This window comes from Spermophilus citellus (genome assembly GCF_964194105.1).
Source record: "Spermophilus citellus genome assembly, chromosome: X".
NCBI lineage: Eukaryota > Metazoa > Chordata > Mammalia > Rodentia > Sciuridae > Spermophilus > Spermophilus citellus.
In genome coordinates this window covers 101891184-101906160 of record NC_138190.1, presented here as the reverse complement: position 1 = coordinate 101906160, position 14977 = coordinate 101891184, and the positions used below count along the sequence as shown (strand labels likewise).

The 14977-nt window shown below is 38.6% G+C and overlaps 1 long non-coding RNA gene across 1 annotated transcript; it reads left to right on the top strand.

Moving 5' to 3' along the window:
* Positions 1-424: 424 nt before the first annotated feature.
* LOC308639664 lies at positions 425-14420 on the top strand. The gene is made up of 3 exons (XR_014020096.1): positions 425-548; positions 10836-10934; positions 14314-14420. It is a non-coding gene; the product is annotated as an uncharacterized lncRNA (long non-coding RNA).
* Positions 14421-14977: the final 557 nt, after the last annotated feature.

Here is a 14977-nt window from a genome sequence, read left to right as displayed (position 1 = left end):
AGGAAGTCATGAAGCCCACCTCAGACCACCACGTTGAGCATTAGGAGAGTCCAAAAACCTCAACCCATAGCCTGTGACATCTAGTAGGATCTCAACAAGTTTCCCATTCGAACTCAGCCTCCTTCATTGTGTCAATGCAATGCCACTGACACTAACAATGGCATGGCTACAGAGAGATGACTTGGAAATGTAACAAACAAGAGAATGTTCACATTTCCATTATGAGTGGCCTTCGTGGTCAAAGGTGTGTGGGGGAGGGTTGTGGGATGGAGCTGGGAAAAGGACAAGTATCATAGCATGGTTTCCAGTCAACCCTGTGGGGACAGACAAGACATGGCCACCCCATCCACTGTATTTCATGTGCTTTCCCTTCCTCTTACTTTCCTCTCTATTCCATATGCTTTCTTTCTCCTCTCTCTTCAAGTTAAACATTGGTGAAGGATGTGGATGCTATACATAACCAGGAGCTCATGGAGAGGAAGCTAGTGTGGTGTGGGCTGTTAGAGGAGCTATTGGAAAAGAGTGGACAGGACACAGGGACACTATAGGTAAGTCACTTCCCTTTTACAATATTTGTTTATTCTCCAGGATAAAAATTCACATTCCTCTGACCAGGAAATCTAGAGTTTGAATGTGATCCTGTGTGGTCTCAGGTCAAAGGAAAGACCTGGGCAATTTGGAGTAATTACATTAACAGAGACACCCCAGATATCCCAGAAATTTTCATGGGTTGCAATGGAACAAATTTGAGCTGATTGGTTAGCATTTTTCCAAGTGTGGTTCATGGATCAATCACTTCATCAAAATCACCAGGGGTTGCTTAATGATATGGCCAATTTTTGATTCCACATCAAGTGCTGAATCAAAACCATGGGGGAGGATTAGGAAGCATTTACTTTATTAGTATTTCTTAATTTGGTACTGGTTTAAAAAAATGGTGCTATGAAGTTAAACCAAGATCCTCTAATATTTTGATATGTTTGATGTATAATTTAATTGTTGGTCTTTCCTGACTGTTGACTTAAGATGTCTGTGTCTTCTCTATTGTATCAAATGGGTTGCAAATAACTCATCTAGTTAAGTACTGTTTATTCACTGATTTGTGTTCAAGGCTCTGGGGCAACAACACAGATTAACAAGATAGGCAGGCTCCTTGGAGGTGTCATTCTCATTTGGAAAACTGGCATTAAGCAAGAAAACATCAATAAGCAGACTGATTTCATATAAGGATTTTTGCTTTGTTGTAAAAAAAAACAGTAGAAAATGACAAGGATTATGATTGAAAGAAAAGTGGTGCAGGACTAATCACACAAACCTGGGATAAGAAGCAAGTTTATTGTCAGGAGCTTGACAAGGCTGCTCTGCACAGAGAGACAGCAGCAGCAAGCAAGGAGAGCAGCAGCAACTCCCCCTTGAATGTTTCCTTTTATAGGCTAGAATCATGGCCGTGTGCTAGGGTGGGTTTAGTCTTGACTGATATAGTAAGCATCCCCTGATCTTGTGGAAGGCAAGTTTGTTTCGTGGGAACAGAGATAGGCAGTTTTCCTATCTCTCGGTGGGGGGGGGGGGGACGGGACAGGGAAACCAGAACGTCCCTTAATCTTCTCAAGAAGAGAACAGGGAAACCAATATGCCCCCATCTCAGAGGCCAGTAAATTGTCTCCTATCTTTCAATGAGAGAACAGGGAGAGACCGGCATGTCTTTAGGCTGGTAGGTTTTATCTTGGGCTACTTTCTATTTCTTGGGAGTAAGAATAGTATTGATAAAGTGGGAGTGGAGAAAAGGAAGATGGCTGCAATCATGCTAACAATGATAGGGTATGTTACTAATGAAGTTTTTTTCTCAAGAAGGGACATTTGAACTATGTCCTGAATGACAAAAAGAAGCAAGGCATGGACAAGCCATTCTGTCAGTGTCTCTGCAATGTGTAGGCACCAGTTGAATCAGGATCAGAGTGCAAGCTCAGTGGCTGGATCCTGGTGGACAATGGGCAGACTGGTAGGAGGTGAGGTGGAGAGGGCAAATGGAGCCACAGGGTTTGGGCTGTGTAAGGATTTTGGATTTTATTCTGAGTGTGGAGGGTTAGAGTATGGGCATGACATGATCTGGGTCTTTTCTTACTCAGGTGACACTGGCCTCTCTGTGAATGTATTGGAAAGGGACAACTGTCTTGTGCTGACAACCACTAGGAGAATATTGCCCAAGGCCATGGGAGGGATGAGGGAAGATGGGAGCTGTGCTGCAGCATTGTGCAGAGGGAGGGGTATGCCCGGACAGCGCATGTCTGGAGGAAGGGCAGGAGGGACCTGCAGTGGCTGGGCATGGAGGTGGTGTGAGGATAGGACAGAATCAAAGGCCCCTGGACTTGTTCGGCCACATGGAGATATGGTGGTGCTGTTTTCTGAGATCAGTTGCTCCAAGTGCCTGACATTCTCAGGATAGTTAGTTTGGTTATCCAATAGTAGTCATAGTGAAATTTAGTGATTTAATATAATGTGTCATTTGATGAATAAGATTCAGTTCTAAGTCTGTTGCCCTTTAATAATGACAGATACAAACTCTAAAACAAAGCTGTAAAAATCTTATCTTGCAAGTATTTATACAACAACTCAGGATATTGCTCATTGACCTTGTACCTAACACTCTTCTAAGGGTTTTCAGGTATCACCTCAAGTAATTCTCAAAAGAACAATCTATGTTATAAGGAAAACATTTTCCCCACTTAACAAAAGAGGAAACTGAAGGACACACCCAAGATTATGAGCCAGATAACCCAATACCAATACTTGATTTTTTAAATAATGGGATTTATATGTATTTGCCTGTGCCAAAATGAAACAGAAAGTAATGTTTGTTTTAAAACATTTTCTCTTCCAGGATCAGTACTGCATAATCCCAGTTTTGCAGAGGAGGCATTAGAGGGATGATAAGGTGAACTAAAATATTCAAAGTCATGCAGTTTGTCAGAAGTAGTGTTTGTCCCTAGCCTGTGTCTGGTACCACACTCCTAACCTGCTTACTCAGGAAGAAGAAACACACCCTGTTTGAACCCTGTCAGCCCATCTGTGGGTAGGCTGAAGCAGGCTGTGGCTGTCAGTTCTATTCCATTGATTGATGGCGGTATTGTTCACCTATGTCCTCATCATTTTCTGCCTGCTTTCCACAACTTTCCTTTCCTTGTAAAGAGGAGTTGATGTCCCATTTATGACAGTGAATTCATATATTTTCTTCAAATTCTTTTAGTTGTAGCCTCATGTTTTTTTTATTATTGTTTTTGTTGTTTTAATATTTTTCTAGATGTTGATGGACCTTTATTTTATTCATTTATTTATATGTGGTGCTGAGAATAGAACCCAGTGCCTTACAATATGCTAGGCAAGCACTCTACCACTGAGCCACAACCCCAGCCCCAAGTTTTTGACACATACACATTGAGGATTATAATGTCTTCTTGAGAATTTGGTCTCTTTTTCATTATGCAATTCCCATCTTTATTCTTGTAAACTTTGCTTTTTCTGATCTCACCCACCTTGAAATTCATGTGTCTATTCCAGCTCTCATTTGAGTATCGCTAAAAGTCAAGTGATGGAGAAAGACATACCATGTTAATATTAGGCCTTTTTATATTTAAGTGAGTTTCTTATAGACATAATACATTTGAGGTTTGGATTTTGGATCCCTTCTGGTAATTTGTCTTTTACTTGGTTTATTTACACCATTGACATTCAAAGTGATATTGATGTGGTTGAATGAACATCTATTTTATTTGTTCCTATTCTCTATGTGTTGCCCTTGTGCAGTGTCCATATTTCTATCTCCCACTCTTTTTCTACCTTTTGTGGGTATAAGTAATTTTTTTAACCTTTATTTTATTTTTTTATGGTGCTGCGAATTAAACCCAGTGCCTTATACATGCTAGGCAAGTGTTCTACCATTGAGCCACAACCCCATCCTGTAAGTACTTTTATACTTATCTTTTTATTCTTTCTCACTTTATCAGTTTTACTTATTCTTGTCCTTTTTAGTGTTTACACTATGGGGTATTATCCACTTGCAGCCAATCCAAGTGTACTTTCATATAATTGCAAACTGAATCATAGGTAGTGAATTAACTTTATATTAACAGGTTAATCCTAGTCCCTCTCTCACATTCCAGTATCATTGCTATCATTTATTTCACCTATACAGAAGCATACATAATCATACATACAAATACACACATAATCAAATACACTGAGCAATCTGTAATCTGTTAGATCATTGCAGAGAGATGTGGGACCCTTCTGGCCCCAGATAGCATGATGTACTGCTCCAGGGATTCCTGGACCTACTTTCTATGAAAAGGAAGGAAAGGCTTTCTGAGCCTAGCTTCCCCCTCTGTAAAAAGGTGGTTAAGATGGTCACATATTCCGAGCTTTTCAAAGTTTTCTTTTTTATTTTTATCTTTTTTTTTTTTCGTACTGGCAATTGAACCTAGGGTCACTTAACCACTGAGCCACATTCCCAGCCCTTTGGTATATTTTCTTTAGAGTCAGGGTCTCACTGCATTGCTTACTGTCTCACTAAGCTGTTGAGGTTAGCTTTGAACTCAGAATCCTCCTGCTTCAGCTTCCCAAACTACTGGAATTATAGGTATGTGCCACCGTGCTCAACTATTTTTAATTTTTGACATAGGATCTCCCTAAATTGCTTCGGGCCTCGCTAAATTGCTTAGGGCCTGGCTAAGTTGTTGAGACCAACTCCTGTCTCTGCCTCCCATTTTGCTGGGATTACAGGACCATGCCCGAGCAATATACTCTATAGTGAACTCTTTTAAAGAAGCCAGGACACCATAAACATACCTTGGAGAAAAGAGAGCCTCTTCAACAAACTGTTCTGGGAAAACTGGAAATCCATATATAGCAGAATGAAGTTTAAACCCTGTCTCTCACTCTGCACAAAACTCTGCCTACAGTAGATCAAGGTCCTAGGCTTTACATATCTAGTCTACTAGATGGAAATGTAGCCCCAACACTCCAACAAGCACTCCTAGTTGCTTAGGATTCAACTTCCTCAACAAATCTCTTAAATTGCAAGAAGTAAAATCAAGAGTCAATAAATGGGATGGTGTCAAACTAAAAAGCTTCTTCACAGCAAAAGAAATAATCAAACACTTGAAGGGAGAGCCTACAGAATGGGAGAAAATTATTGCTCTATCTGTACCTCAGATAGAGCTTTAAACTCCAGGATATACAAAGAACTTAAAACACTTAACACCAAAACAATAAATAACCCAATCAATGCATGGGCAAAGGAACTGAACAGGCACTTCACAGAAGAAGAAATAAGAATCGATAACAAATATGTGAAGAAATGTTCCTCTTGCAATTAGAGAAATGCAAATTAAAACTACACTGAGATTTCATCAACTCCAGTCAGAATAGCAACAATCAAGAATATATACAACATCAAATGTTGGTCAGGATGTAGGGATAAGGGTATACTTATACATTGCTGATGGGACTGCAAATTGCTGCAGGCACTCTGGAAATCTGTATATAAATTCCTCAGAAAACTTGGAATGGAGCCATCATTTGACCCATTTGATACCACTCCTTCGTACGTATCCAAAGGAGTTAAAATCAGCATATGACAGTGACACAGCGACATCAATGTTTATAGCAGCTCAACTCATAATTAGCAGCTAACCTATGGAACCAACCAGTGTGCCCTTCAACTAATGAGTAGATAAAGATAGAGAGGCATATGTACACAATAAAATATTACTCAGCCATAAAAAGGATGACTTCATGATTTTTGTTGGTAAATGGATGGTTCAGGAGACTATTATGCTAAATGAAATAAGCCAATCCCCAAAAAACAAAGGTCAACCATTCTCTATGATATGCAAATGCTAACACACAACAAGGCAGAGGGGAAGAATGAGCCTTTAGTGAATTAGACAAAGGGGAATGAATGGAAGGAGAGTGGGGATGGAAATAGGAAAGACAGTGGAATGCATCAGACATAACATTCCTATGTTCATATATGAACACACCACAGTGAAATTTCACATCATGTACAACCACAAAAATTGGATCCTAATTAAAATAACTTATACTCCATGTATGCAATATGTCAAATATACTCTTTTGTCATGTATATATAAAAAGAACAAAAAAAAATAAAGAAGCCAAGAATTTTTCAAGTATTAGTGAAAATGCCAAGTGCAAGAATTCAGTATTTTTAGAAATAATGCCAGCTATTTTCTCGATTATAATAACACACAGCTATAATCCTTAAAATAATGAGGTAGACCTAAGGTTTTTATTTTCCAGGACAAAATACTTTCACTTCTATATTCCTAGATTTCATATCGCACCTAATGCCCTGTCCCCAGGTAAGCACAGCACACCTGTTGCTATAGATATATTTTATGTCTAAAAAAATTATTGAATTGGCATCATGAAGGTGGTTTCGTTTTTTTTATTTAGCTTATTTTGTTAATCCTGATTATTTTTAGATTTATCTATTTTATTATATTTAACAATGGTTATTTCTTTTTTATTTATTCTTTATTGTTTTTGCTTTTGCAGTTTTGGGGGTTAAACTCAGGACCTTGTACTTGTTAGGCAAGTGCTCCACCCCTGAGCTATGCGGCCCCTAACTTAGTTCATTCTTTTTTATTACCAAATAGTATTCCAAGGTATAGCTGTAGCACAATGTGTTTTATACTTTTACCTGTTGATAGATATTTGGAGTGTTTCCAATTTGGGGATTTAAAAAAAAAAAAAAAATTGGACTGAGGATTTAACTTGGGGGAGCTTTACCCCTAGCTCTTTTTATTTTTTATTTTGAGAAAAGATCTCACTAAGTTGTTCAGGTCTCACTAAATTGCTGATGCTGGTCTTGAACTTGTGATCCTTTTGTCTCTGCCTCCAGAGCTGGTATGATTATAGATATATGCTACCATGCTGGTCTCAGTAGGGGCTCTTGTAAATAAAACTCCTATCAGATTTCCTCATAAGTTTTTTCATGGAATATGTAGTTTTTTTTTTTCCCCTTCGAGTGAATGTTTAGGAATAGATGACTGGATCACATCTTAAATATAAGATTAACATGAATAGAAACTACCAAACTGTTGGCCATGGTTGTACCTTTTCCATTGCCCAGCAGTGTATGAGAGTTGTGTCTTCCACAATCCTGTCAGTGCTTGGTATGGTCAGTCTTCTCAATTTTGTCCATCCTCATGGGAATGTGCTAGTATCTCATTGTTATTTTCTCTTCCCTTTTCCTAATGATTAATTATGAGCATCTTTTTGCATACTTGACATTCATATATCTTCTTTAGCAGTGTGTCTATTCAAATCTTTTGCCTGTATGTCTTCTGGGGTGCCTTATTTTCTTCTTTTAACTTCTGTGGGATTTTTCCTATTCTAGATACAAATCCTTTATTAGCTATATGATTTTCAACCATTTAATCACAGCCAGGTGGTTGTCTTATAATTTTTTCAACTGTGACTTTGGGGAGATATATTTTTTTTGGGGGGGAGAGGTACCAGGGATTGAACTCAGGGGCACTCGACCACTGAGCCACCTCCCCAACCCTATTATGAAATTTATTTAGAGACGGGGTCTCACTGAGTTACTTAGCACCTCACTTTTCCTGAGGCTGGGTTTGAACTTGTGATCCTCTTGCTTCAGCCTCCTGAGGCACTAGGATTACAGGGGTGTAACACTGTGCCCAGCTAGAGATTTTAACTTTGAGGAATTCCAAAGTGTTGAGTTTTTCTTTATATTTTTCTTTTTTTCTTTTCTTTCTTTCTTTTTTTTTTCTTTTTTCTTTTGTAGTGCTAGGGATTTGAATCCAGGGCCTTGTGCATGTGAGGAAAGCACTCTACCAACTGAGCTATATACCCAGCCCTGAGTTTTTCAATTATGAATTATGGTTTTGGTGTCTTATGTATGAGATTGTAATCTAATCCAGAGTCACATGGACTTTCTTCTTTTTCTCCTAGATGTTTTATAGGTTTAGGTTTTTATGTGTACATTTATCATCCATTTTAGTTGATTTTTGTTTATGGTATGGCATATGGATCATAGTTCATATTTATACATATGGATATCCAAGTGTCCTAGCACCATTTGTTGAAAAGACTAATCTTCTTCCTAAATTGCCTTTCTCAATTTGTGAAAAATCTGTTGTCCATGTTGATGTGTGTGTATTTCTGCACTCTTCATTGTGTTCCTTTGATGGATTTGTCTATGTTGATACCAGTGGTGTGCTGTCTTGGTTACTGAAAGATCATAACAAGTTTGAAAATCAGGTGTATTGCTCTTTAACTTTGTTCTTTCTCAAAGTTGTTCTCATATTCTGGATCTTTTGTATTTCCACCTGAATTTTAGAATCAGCTTGCCAGTTTCTTTAACATTTTTGGTAGGATTTTTATTGGGATTGCATTATATCTGTAAATTGGTTTTGAGAGAATAGATCTCATAATAATACTAAGACTTACATCATATGAATATGGTTCCTCCACCATTGATTTAGAGTCTTCTTAATTCCCTCAGCAATATTTTGTGTTATTCAGTATATAGGCATTGCACATCTGTAGCCAAATTTTCATAATATTTTATACAATGTTGGCACTATGTATTGAACACAGCAGCTCTCTACCACTGAATTATATCCCCAGATATTTTTTATTTTTTTATTCTTTATTTTATTTATTTTTTTATATGGTGCTGAGAATCAAACCCAGTGCCTCACACATGCCAAGCAGGTGCTCTACCACTGAGCTACAATTCCATCTACTTTTTTTTTTTTTTATTTTGAAGCAGGTTCTTTCTAAATTTTTGTGGCTGGCCTAGAACTTGCCATTCTCATGCCACATAGCTGAGATTAGAGGCCTGTGTCACTATACATGGCAATATTTAATTCCTAATTATAGTATTTTCTGTGAACTGTCAGCATCCAAATGTTAATTCTACTTGTGAGGGATCTGTTTGGTTGAAAATGTAGGTTAGTCCAGAATAGAAAAAGTATTTTATATGTTTTAAAATTTCTAGTATCATAATTTAAAAGTAATATGTCTCATTATATGAATTAATTAATCAATATCATGGGCAGAATTGTATATGAGCACTTGGAGAGATTTGTACATTCAGATTCCTGGTGGCTTCAGGAAACAATAGGAAAACCTTTAGTGAAATTTCAGGTTTTATTACTTATCTTGTCCATCACTAAACATTTTCATGATGCTTTCCTGACAGAAACTATAGTAAAGGGTAAATAAGATTCCTATTATAGAGCATTCGGCACATAGTAGGTCTTCAAGAAATTTCCATTCTGGTCTGGGGTTGTAGCTCAGTGGTAGAGCATTTGCCTAGTATGTGTGAGGCACTGGGTTATGCTTAGCACTGCATGTAAGTAAATAAAATAAAGATCCATTGACAACTAAAAATAATTTTAAAAAATAAAAAGAAATATCTACCCTACGCACCTTTCCCCTCGTTCCCAGAAAACTAATGACAGGTACCTAAACCCAGCAATATAACTGTCCCAGAGACCACCATGAAATGTGGCAATAAAAAGTAGCATGTAAGGACTGGGGTTACAGCTCAGTGGTAGAGTGTTTGCCTAGCATGGGTAAGCAACTGGGTTCGATCCTTAGCACCACATAAAAATAAATAAATAAAGTAAAGGTCCTTTGTCCATCTACCTAGGAAAATATTTTTTAAAGGAACTAGCATATACTCACACTTATGTCATGAATGAAGCCTTGAGGACATTATGTGTCTGTCTTTATGTGTGGTTTTTTCTTTTTCTTTTTCTTTTTTTTTTTTTTTGGTACCAGGAATTGAACTCAGGGGCACTTGACCACTGAGCCACATCCCCAGCCCTATTTTGTATTTTATTTAGAGACAAGGACTCACTTACTTGCTTAACATCTCGATTTTTGCTGAGGCTGGCTTTGAACTCCTTATCCTCTTGCTTTAGCCTCCCAAGCTGCTGGGATTGCAGGTATGCTCCACCATACCTAGCTATGTGTGTTTTTAAAATTTTTTTTTAGTTGTAGATGGACACAATACCTTTATTTTATTTTTATTTTTATGTGGTGCCAGGGATCGAACCCAGTGCATCTTTACGCATGCTAGGCAAGTGCTCTACCACTGGGCCACAAGCCCAGCCCTATGTGTGGGTTTTGCAGGATACTTTCCTGAAGGATTTCAGGAGAGAAAAGATCATGAAACAGTTCCTTTAATTCTGTTTCATTTTCTGTCCCCTTTTTGATATTCTAGTTTGATATTGGAGAAACTATTTTCATACTGATCTCCAAATTAGAAAATGAAGATAAAGGGGAGAGGCAGGAATCATGAGCTCTTGACACTGATGCTAGTCCCATTACCTCCTATACTGCCCTGCAGTGAGATTTCATCTGCACCATCAGATTCTTCAAAGTTATTAGGGTTTTTGAATGAATACCTACAAGGGCACAATACTAAAACTATAGTTTTTAAAGCCCTAGATGGTCACGATGTATAAGGGAAGGTACTGAGTGTCCTTAGGGAAAGGCAAGAGTTAGAATCTCACTTCTTACTAGATGACTCTGAAGAATTGATTGTTGATTGTTCATCAATGAGTTTGATTTTGTCATCTGTAAATTGGGAATAATGATGCCTTCCTCATAGAATCATTGTGAGAAGATTACACCAAAATGCATTTAGCCATCAACCTGTAAGTGACATCACAGAATAGGTTCTCCATTTGCAACTGTTTTTCCTGTAAACTGTTTCTGGTATTTCTTTAATGAGATGATCTTGTTTTTTTTTTTTTTTTTTTTAATAATCTTAGCGATGCTGCATGACCATACTTATGCACAGGCCCTAGACTTTCTGCAGACCAGACCTAAGAGTACAGCAACTGACAGGGGTCTCACTTGCTTAAATGTTGGTAAGTGTCTACACAAACAAATTGTGACAATCTTTTCCTCTCTCAAATTGCATGAAGTTCTCATGTCCCCACATTTTCCATTTAAAGGCAGTGCAATATAAACACCAAATCATTGATTGGGTTTGTTAAAATTATTCCAGAATCTTACAAGGCATAGATGGGACCCTTGTCATTGAATTTAGGTACCCACATGTGAAGTATGCTGCTATGTTGCGCAAGTTTGTCCCCTCCAGAAGCCATGTTAGGATTTGATCGCCATGTGACAGTATTGGGAGGTGAAACCTCTGAGAATGGATTGTACTGTGAAGTCCCTGCCCTCAAAATGGATCATTGCTGTTATCACAGGAGTGGGATCCTTATAAAAGTGTAGGTTTGGCTCCTTTTCACTCTTTCTCTCTCTTCTGCCATCTCACCTTCTGCTGTGTGATAGGCAGCAAAAATAGCCTCACAAGATATTGGCATGTTGATCTTGGGCTTTCCAGCTTCTAGAACTGTGAGGAAATAAATTTCTGTGGTTTATAAGTTACCCAGTCTTAGGTATTTTTTATAGCAGCACAAATGGACTTAGGCCATTTATATGGAAATATGATAAGGAAAATGAAAATCCATCTGAAATTCCAACAAAAATGTATCAACAAATCATAATATTGCAAAGCCCATTGTTTGCAGAGATCTAGTAAAATAGGTACACTTATATTTGGTTAGCACACATTAGAAATGTTATACCAAGACCCTCAAATAACTCTCAGACCACACATTTCCACAAATTAAGCATTTAATGCTGTCCAGAGGTGGACAGTCTGCTCTCCAAAGAATGAGATAATCATAGTGGTGCGCCTACCTTCAGTTGGCCTCATATTTAAGCCAAAAAACCACAAAAGGAACGTTTGGGGGTTTAGCCAATGGAATCAAGTGAGTATAGAAGCTGAATTGAGCAGCTAATGAGACAAGGCAATGGGTACATTGATATTTCCTACAGGACTTTCCAGGTTGGCCCAGCAGCAAGCAAGCAGAAGGGAAGTGGGTCAAAATGACAATAGTTGAGTACAAGTTAGAAAATGGTTACTAACATCTAGACAATCAATCTCTGACAAGGTACATTGCCCAAGAAAAATGGAAAGCAAAGAGAACCATTTTACGTTGTATAAGAATTACTATTTTGTGTTGCCAAGTATGTTATGCTAGGTAACTATTAATGGGTACAGAAGTGAGGCTTTCCCACGGGAGAAGCATTTCTTACATAATATGGAGTCTCAGGGTAAAATGGAGTCTATTTGGTCATTGCCCATATAGCCTGGCTCATAACAGTAAAGAGATTTTAAAGTTCAATGAGACCTGTTATAACATGCATGTCCTTTAACAGTCTCAGTTGTGGGAACCTAACCATAAGATACTGGCTAGTGTGACCTCTGCCATGATCATTTTATGTATGCACTGCGTGGGGCAGAGATGACCATTTTCCTAGCTAGATCAGTGCCTTCAGGACCCCAACCATGCTACATCCTTCCTTCCATCCAAAAAGGACACTCTTTCTCATGGATGGATTTCCAGCCTCCGTGAACGTCCCAGAGGCCTCCAAGCATTGATATGAAGACATACTGAGGTCTTAGAGTCAATTGTAGACCTCCAGTTCCATCTCTATTTGGGGATAATCTCCCTTCCTCTCCCCTCTCTATGTTCTTAGAGGCCCTTCCCTGCCTACCAATTCCAAGCAGCTCATTTTTCCCCAAAAGTTTAAGTTTCTATAAAGGATGGGAGAAACACTGCCTTCCAACAGCTTCTGCCTCCAGCACTGCCATAAAACTACTCAGGGAAGGGGAAGGGGCACCAAGAATGGGTCCCTGCTTCAGAGTGGGTAAATACAGGGAGAACACAGTTTTACCTCCTCATTTGTATGTGTGCCAATATATTTACTAAGGATCTGCCACCAATCATTTAAGTTGTCCAGGCTGTCAGTTTCTCCCTGGATCTGGCAGTGGGCCTGGTGACCAACCTTCTTGACACCAGCTCTGTGGTTAGGAGCTCATGCTTGGTACTCAAATACATTCATGAAGAGAGGATATCCATGAAACACTAGTAGGGTTATCGTGAGATTTAATCCAGAAACTGAAGAACAAGAAGAGGACCCCTCTTAAGAATCTGCTTCATAAACAGTAGGTGGTTTCCTCCCTGTAGAAGGGAAATCCTGTGGCAACTTGACCAGGTCCCTTAGCCTGGGCCCCTTCACCAAAATACACATTGAAATTACCTTGACAAGTCTTTTCTAAACCCTCATCAGGACTCCCTTGTTGGTAGAAAATAGGATTTCTGATTTACAAAGCTATTCAGGTTATTAAGTTTTAATAATATGGGACTCAGAAACAGATATGTCCAATGGGTATCTACAATGTAGGTAAGTGCCTTTTTCATCCTACCAACTAGTTTTTTTTTTTTTTTTTTTTTTCGTAATGAGGATTGAACTCAGAGGCACTCAACTACTGAGCCACATCCCCAGCTCTATTTGTATTTAATTTAGAGACAGGGTCTCACTGAGTTGCTTAGTGCCTTGTCATTGCTGTGGCTGGCTTTGAACTCTTGATCCTTGTGCCTCAGCCTCCCAAGCCACTAGGACTATAAGTGTGCACCACTGCTTGCGGTGCAACTAGTTTTTTTCTTTTTAAATATTCTTCTTACTTGTGGATGGACACATTATCTTTATTTATTTTTATGTAGTCCTGAGGATTGAACCCAGTGCCTCACATTTGAGAGGCAAGTGGTCTACCACTGAGCTAAGCCCAAGATCCCCAACTAGCTTTAAAAAAAAAAAAAAATATTAGTTATAAGTGGACACAATACCTTTTTTTTTTTTAAATTTTTTTCTGGTTGGATATAAAGTATATTCACACCACTTCATGTCTTCATACAACATGTACTTTGGATAATGATGTCCATCACATTCCACCATCATTGCTAACCCCCTGCCCCCTCCCTTCCCCTCTCACTCCTCTGCCCTAACTAGAGTTCATCTGTTCCTCCCATGCTCCCCCTCCCTACCCCACTATGAATCAGTCTCTGTATATCAGAGAAAACACTCTGCATGTTTTTTTTCGGGGGGGTGGGTGTTGGCTAACTTCATTTAACATTATCTTCTCTAGCTCCATCCATTTACCTGAAAATGCCATGATTTTATTCTCTTTTATTGCTGAGTAATACTCCATTGAGTTTTATGTGGTGCTGAGGACAGGACCCAGTGCCAACATATGCTAGGCAACCTCTACCACTGAGCTACAACTGCAGCCCTCCATTAACCAGCCTTTGTCAATATTTCCAGGAATATGATTTTGTCTTGTTTTGCTAGAAGATTTTTTTCTTTCTCATTAGATCATCTTATTTTCCCTAGACCTGTCCTAGTGAAAGTGACATCTCAGATGATCTTTAAACTTACACATTCTGAGGCCATCACATGGAGTTATCAGATGTAGCAAATAAAAATACAGGAAGCTAAGGTAAGTTTGAATTTAGAAACAAACAAATTTTTTTGAATGTCAAATAATTATACTAAAGTGATTTGTTGTTTATCTTCAATTCATTTCTAATAGGTCTATTTTATTTGGCAGGCCTGCACATGGGTAACATATAGGGTGGAACCAAGGTGCTCCTGTCAACAGCCCCAACTGACCTCCCAAGAAATTACATCAGCACTCATGATCCATGGAAGTGAGCTCTCTTGGGTATTCCAGATGAGTGGAGCTCCAGATGACAGAGATGACAACACCATGGGGAGAATTAGCCTTAAATGACAGATACCACATAGAGAAAAAGTACCCAGTTATCCTTGTCAATACAAAGACTCCAGAATGATAATAAATGGGTATTGCTTGAGAGTTTTAAGCAAAAATGGAAATCACATTCCTGTGGCCTAACATGCAGTCTTTCTTTTTTGTGTGTGGTTTGCTATCATTGCACAATATAGGAATTCTCTTATCCCTGAAACTTCTTGGCTATAACTTTGGCTATAATCTGTAGGGCAGTTTGTGTGTAGGTGTCAAGTTCTGAACATTGCC